Below are 5,841 nucleotides of genomic sequence, written 5' to 3' on the forward strand. Positions count from 1 at the left end.
TACCAGTGCGAATGACACCTTCGGGAGATGCTCTGCCCCGCTGCTGGCTTCACCTGGGCTCCAGCAAGTGAGAAACCCACTCACCCTGTAAAACTCAGTCAGAAGTCACAGGGCAAAGCTAAGCACTTCCAGCTCTGGGAACACCTCTTCAGCTGGGCTGGCAGAGAGCCTGACCAGGTTAAGTGCCTGGGGACAGTTTCACAAGTGCACCCTCAGCAGCATTCCCGAGTTACCACCAGAGCCAACTCCACTCCCACACCTCCTCACCTCCTGCTCAGACACAGCCATGCCAGCACAAGTTTCTGCACAAGCATACGCAACCTGCATCAACTGTTTCTGTAAAATAAACCCAGTCAGTAAAATAACATTTTCCAGCCAGAATAGTTTCTGGACTTTGCTCCCTGCAGCGATACAGAATTTTACCCTGGCAGCGGCAGGAGCTTAAGGTGTCCCATCAGCTCCACCACTGAGCACCCATCCCCAGGTCAGCAACACAGCAGCCACCTCTCACCTTTCAGACCCACATCTTCTGGGATTTACTAGCCAATTTTCTGCCATTCCACCAGATGGAGATCAAGATAACTACTTTGATATGAAAATACATGACCTACATAGGGATGAAATTGTTGATCCCCTTGCCAACTCAGTTTTCAGTCCGTGGCAGTGTCACTAACTTCACAAGCTACCAGTCTTTGAGGTAAAATTAAAGGCCTGATCTTGTGAGCAAGATGACCTTGCCAGAACAGAAGATGCAGCCCAACCTACATATTTCTAAACAATGCGATTTACAGAGGTTTCTTCAAAAGCAATTCTGATCTTTTAAGGCTCAGAAATCCCCAAGATACATTAAAAAGCTGCTGAGCTGAACAAAGCTTCACGTTTTTCATTTTTTTCATGTTCCATAGGGAAGTAAGATAAAATAATGCTTTTAGGAGTTCTAAAGTCACGGCCACCATCCTCTGCCCCTACACACACACACGCATACCACACCTTTAGCAGTGATGCCCTTGTTACAAAGCATCATACCGGTTGTCTCCAGCTACCCTCCCCAGCTGGGAATGTGTTCACACAAGCGAGGAAACCCACTGGCTCTAAAAGCAGTCCCTGCAGCCTCTGAAGTGATCAATACATCCTACCACACGGTTTGTCTGGGGAGTCTTAGGAAAAAAAAGAAAACACCACAACACAAAACAATAAAATTTGATTTTTCATAACTGAAGAGGTCTAATTGATTTCAGCTCCAATCCACTTTTTCCAGTTACAGGTGCAGCCTGTGTTAGTTCATCTTGGAAGACTCTTGATATTAATTAAAAAAAAGTTAAGTGTCACAATAACCTTACTTGCTGTCCTCGTCTCCCTATATATTAACACTTACATAAACCAATTAATTTTCATTTACTGCAGAAAATTTTGTAAGAACAGTACAAGTCCTACACATTAAGACACCTGTTCCCACAGATGGCACATAGGTGACTATGAACACTGCTTTTCTGTCACTCATTTCTCTACTGGTGGAAAATGGTTATCAACAGCTTCTTGGGGCACACACAGAACAGCCTGTTCTTTATAAAATAATCAGCTATTCTGGGGAACGTAAACATGAGAAAGCAGCAGATTCACATACATATGACAGGGTGTTTGACTAGCTATCAGTGAAGCAAGGCAACAGCAAGCATCTAACTAGCAGTCATCAGCCGCGTGACCTACACTGCTGCCAGCGACGAAAGACAAACCTAAGGAAATGTTCCACCTTTGAGAATTTCTCCTCTCTTCTTAGGCTTACTGATTTTCATCTACAGAAAAGCACAGCTCCTGTTATTCTTGCTGCTTTTTACTGCCCTCCCTTCTCCTAGTCCTTTTACTTTGGAGAACGCCCACATTTAAGTTAGCTATATTTAGCTTTATTGCACTGATTATAGTTATGCTGTAGGCAAATAATCCAAGTAGTGGACAGTTACTTATGAAATTTTAGCATAATGTTCACATTTCTAAACCTCTAATACGGGAAGCTTGGAGATGAAGGTTGCAGAGCAGATTGGGGACAAAAAGCTTCAGGATCACAATAACGCAGAGGAGACAAAACACTCTGCAGTATTTCACATCAAGCCTATGAGGCAGACCCAGAGGGGCATGGCTAGATGATCGTGCCCTCTACGTGGCATGCCCAGCTTTTCCTCAGTAAGATCCTCAGGCTCAGCAAACCTAAATCTTTCTGAGTAGGTGGCCCTAACTAAACGCACAAGGTCTTCAACATGCAGCAACACATGCATTGGCATATATTGGCCCTGGACCTTGGCAAATCTCTTCCCTGAAGCTCTACTTTGGAGGTTCAGCCTGGAAAAACCTCTATATGGAGTAGCAAGGGATTTCAGGGAGCAACTGCAGAATCTGGGCTTTCATTTAATAAACATCTCCAACCCTTTACATCAATATGAGCCTTCAAGAAATGAAGGGCCACCAACTGAGGCACTGCTGCCTCCCAAAACTGAAAACACCTGCTGCTGTTCAGTAGCTTCACCAAACTTAAGCTAGAAGTGTTCCTATTTCACTAGCTTTCACTCTCAACAGGAGTCCAGTAATTGGGGTAAAATGAGAAGTTCAGCCAGCTCCACCTAAAATAACCTAGAAAAAACAACTTACACCACCATGCCAGCAGAAAGAGTATGAGAACACAAACACTGGACAGTGGGACAGGTTATCAGGTATCTCCAAATCCTCAGTGCAATCAGGAAGCTTCCGGGTCGAAAGGCCAGGAGAAGTGAAGAACTGTCCTCTTCCAAGATAGTTTGAGGAAAAGCAGAGGTTCCCCTAAACCTGGTGTAAAGAACCCAAGGACGGCGCACCCACCAGAACCCACCTCTAACCCTCGTGTCTGAGGAAAGCAGAAGTCTCATTCAGAGCACTCCGTTGGTGCAATTCCTGATTCACACTGATGTTTAAGAACAGGCAGCAGCTGGTGCTAACATTTTGAGACACCATTCTTACTTTCTGCTTGGTCATCAGGACAGCAACTTACAGTGCAGATGCGCCCTTGGTGTTAAGAAAACAACTGGGACAACTTTCCAGCATGTTTAATCAAACAGTATGTACTGGCGCATACCTGAAAGATGGTGCTTGCTTTTAAAACTAGGAATGACAAATTTCTTCCCCTAGCTCAGTAAGGTTTGATCCCCCATTACACTGTATCCAAGTCCTGAATTATCCAGCTACATGAGCTTCTTTATATAAGGGAAAACACAGTCGGGTTTGGGGATTTTTTTTTTCCCCCCCACCTGGTCACTAGAACCACCTTACAGCTTTTTCACCTGAAATTCTTGCTTATGAGGTATCTTGATTCTCTACTGTTACACCATACCACACATACAGCAACGGTTATGTCACAAAATTCTTCAGATTATCTCATCTTAGATGATTTCCCAAAACACTCTTAACATCTATAGGCTTCCCTGGACTGCCCTGAAGTCTAGTATACCCTTAAAAACTACGAGGTTAGAGTTCATGCTATTGCATGCAGTTGCTTCAATCAAGATTTTGGGTGCCTGAGCATCACTCAAGTCAGCTTTACAGGCCAGTGTGATGCCACCAGGTGCCAGCGACTTCCTACTGGCAAAGCCTAATGGCCTCTCTTACCAATAGCCCACCTGCAGGACTGGTGTCCCATGTTACACGAGAGCTGGAAAACCCCCAGCCCCACTGCCTTCACCAGCCCTGCTTTTGATTTCACACAGTCTGCGGCCAGCTGAGGTCCCACCTTACACCCCCTGCGTGCCCCCAGCCCTGCCCGCTTCCCCAGCAGCCTGTTAAACCCACCTCAGTTAGCACAACCACAAACCTGACACCAGCTGTTGTCACAAAAACAATGGGCAAGCCCGTGCCCTGAAGCTAGATGGTTTCTCTGCTCATGTTTATTTCCACTAAATTAAGCTAGAATGAAAGATTTAGGGAAGATTTAAAAACCTGTGCATCCTATCTTTAGCTACCAGTTGCTACTCCCCAAATAAACCGATCAGGTATTAGAAAGGCACAGTGCTACTGGCAAGCAACTGGGTTCAGAGTGAGCCCTAACACACACATCTTCCTCCACATCCCTCAAATTCACAGTTTTACAGACATGCTTCCTAATATCTGTTACTTTTCTCTGTATAAAAGACAGCACGTGTAAGCACAGCACACAGAGCACTGTAGCAAATACACAAATCAACCTCTCAGCTGCAGCAGCTTTGGAGATGACTTGTAAAAGGCTACGCTTAAAATATTTAAACTTAAAATACACCATTAAAGTCCAATGAGCAGTGCATAAACCCAAGTTCACTACAGCAGGGAGTAATTATCTTACGACTTGAGCTGGTCAGAAACTGCCCATCAGCTGTTTTTCACACAGTGGTAATTAGTTGAAAGAGAAACTTCTTTCCTTTATGTCAGAGCAGGGTTTCAGCTCATGCAGGCACGTGGTCCTCCAGGTGATGAGTTAATGTCATGTCACATAGTTGTTCTAATACGAGACCAATAAACTCTTCAAAACCTTGAGGATTTTCAGGAGTGTCAAAGGCTGCTTGTTGTCTTGGTAGCACCACTGGAAGATGACTCATTTGCAAAGCTCGTCAGGGCCATGTGTATTCAGGTGTATTTCTATGTGCACAAATATGTCATATGATACGACTTATCAGTATGTGTTTGAGTATTCTCCTTTAACAGTGGTGAGTAGGTAATGTTTCTGCGACAGCTCAGTACACATGCGTAAATAAGGCACACATTTAGTGATTTCTGTCATTTTTGAATCACTAACCAAGGACAGACGACAATTTTTATAAGCCAGTTATCAGGCCTATTACATTTCTCGCTTGGCTTCATTCTCTGTAGCAAAACAAAGATGCCAGGAAACCATTCCCAATTTAAGCTTGTATTAACTTATGACAGTTAAAAAGCACACCTTGAAACAACTGTGGTTTAGCTCTTCTTGATCACATCACCAAACCAGAAGCCTCAAAACAAGTTCCAAGCTCCCAGCCAGCAGCAGCAAATGTACACATTTGTGTACAGTACACACAAGGGTTATTCCTGGAATGCAGAACACTCCTTGAAATCTCGTAAAATTGGACAATCATTCACTTCCATGCTTAACAAAAAAAACATCAAGGCAGAACTAGAGAGAAGGCAAAGTACTGACATCCTGCCAACAATGGAAGCCCCTTCAAGGAACCGATCACTGGGGCAAGGGGAAGAAAGGACAACAAGTTCCAGAATTACACTGGCTGCCCCATAACAAGGGGAATACTCACTGTCACATGGGGAAATGCATAAAATTTATCAACGACAAACTGCATATTCAGATTGTTGGAATTCCCAGCCCATCAAGATGGATTTTTGAGTTGGTGTGATTGGGAACTTCAGCTAACAAGAGCATTAAGTGTGAAGTTTAGAAACTTCTGATTTCAACAGCGATCCAGCAGTTGTGGTTCCTGTGTGTCTGAGCTATCATACCCCCACTCACCATACCCACCCCAAGCACGCAACCAGAGCGTGCTGGGACAGAGCGTGGCATGGAAAGTGACCTGGGTCTTGAGAAGTAGGCTGCTTTCTGTTTCTCTTACTTTTCAAGTGAGCAATAAAGGGAGAAAGTTGCTCAGAGCACGCAGGGGCAAGAGGAGACCGCTGGGGGCCAGAAGGGAGACGGGGGCGATCAGAAACGCACCCTGAAGTCAGTGGCCTCTGTAATCTCCATGCCGGCCAAGGCCGCAGAGCAGCTTGCGCAGGTGGGCCACCATGCGGGGCACGGGCCACCGACACCCTCCGACCCCCCCGCGCCACCGAGGCTCCGCTGCTCCCGGGGGTGACCCGGTG

This window comes from Charadrius vociferus, unplaced genomic scaffold, assembly GCF_000708025.1.
Source record: "Charadrius vociferus isolate BGI_N301 unplaced genomic scaffold, ASM70802v2 scaffold108, whole genome shotgun sequence".
Classification (NCBI taxonomy): domain Eukaryota; kingdom Metazoa; phylum Chordata; class Aves; order Charadriiformes; family Charadriidae; genus Charadrius; species Charadrius vociferus.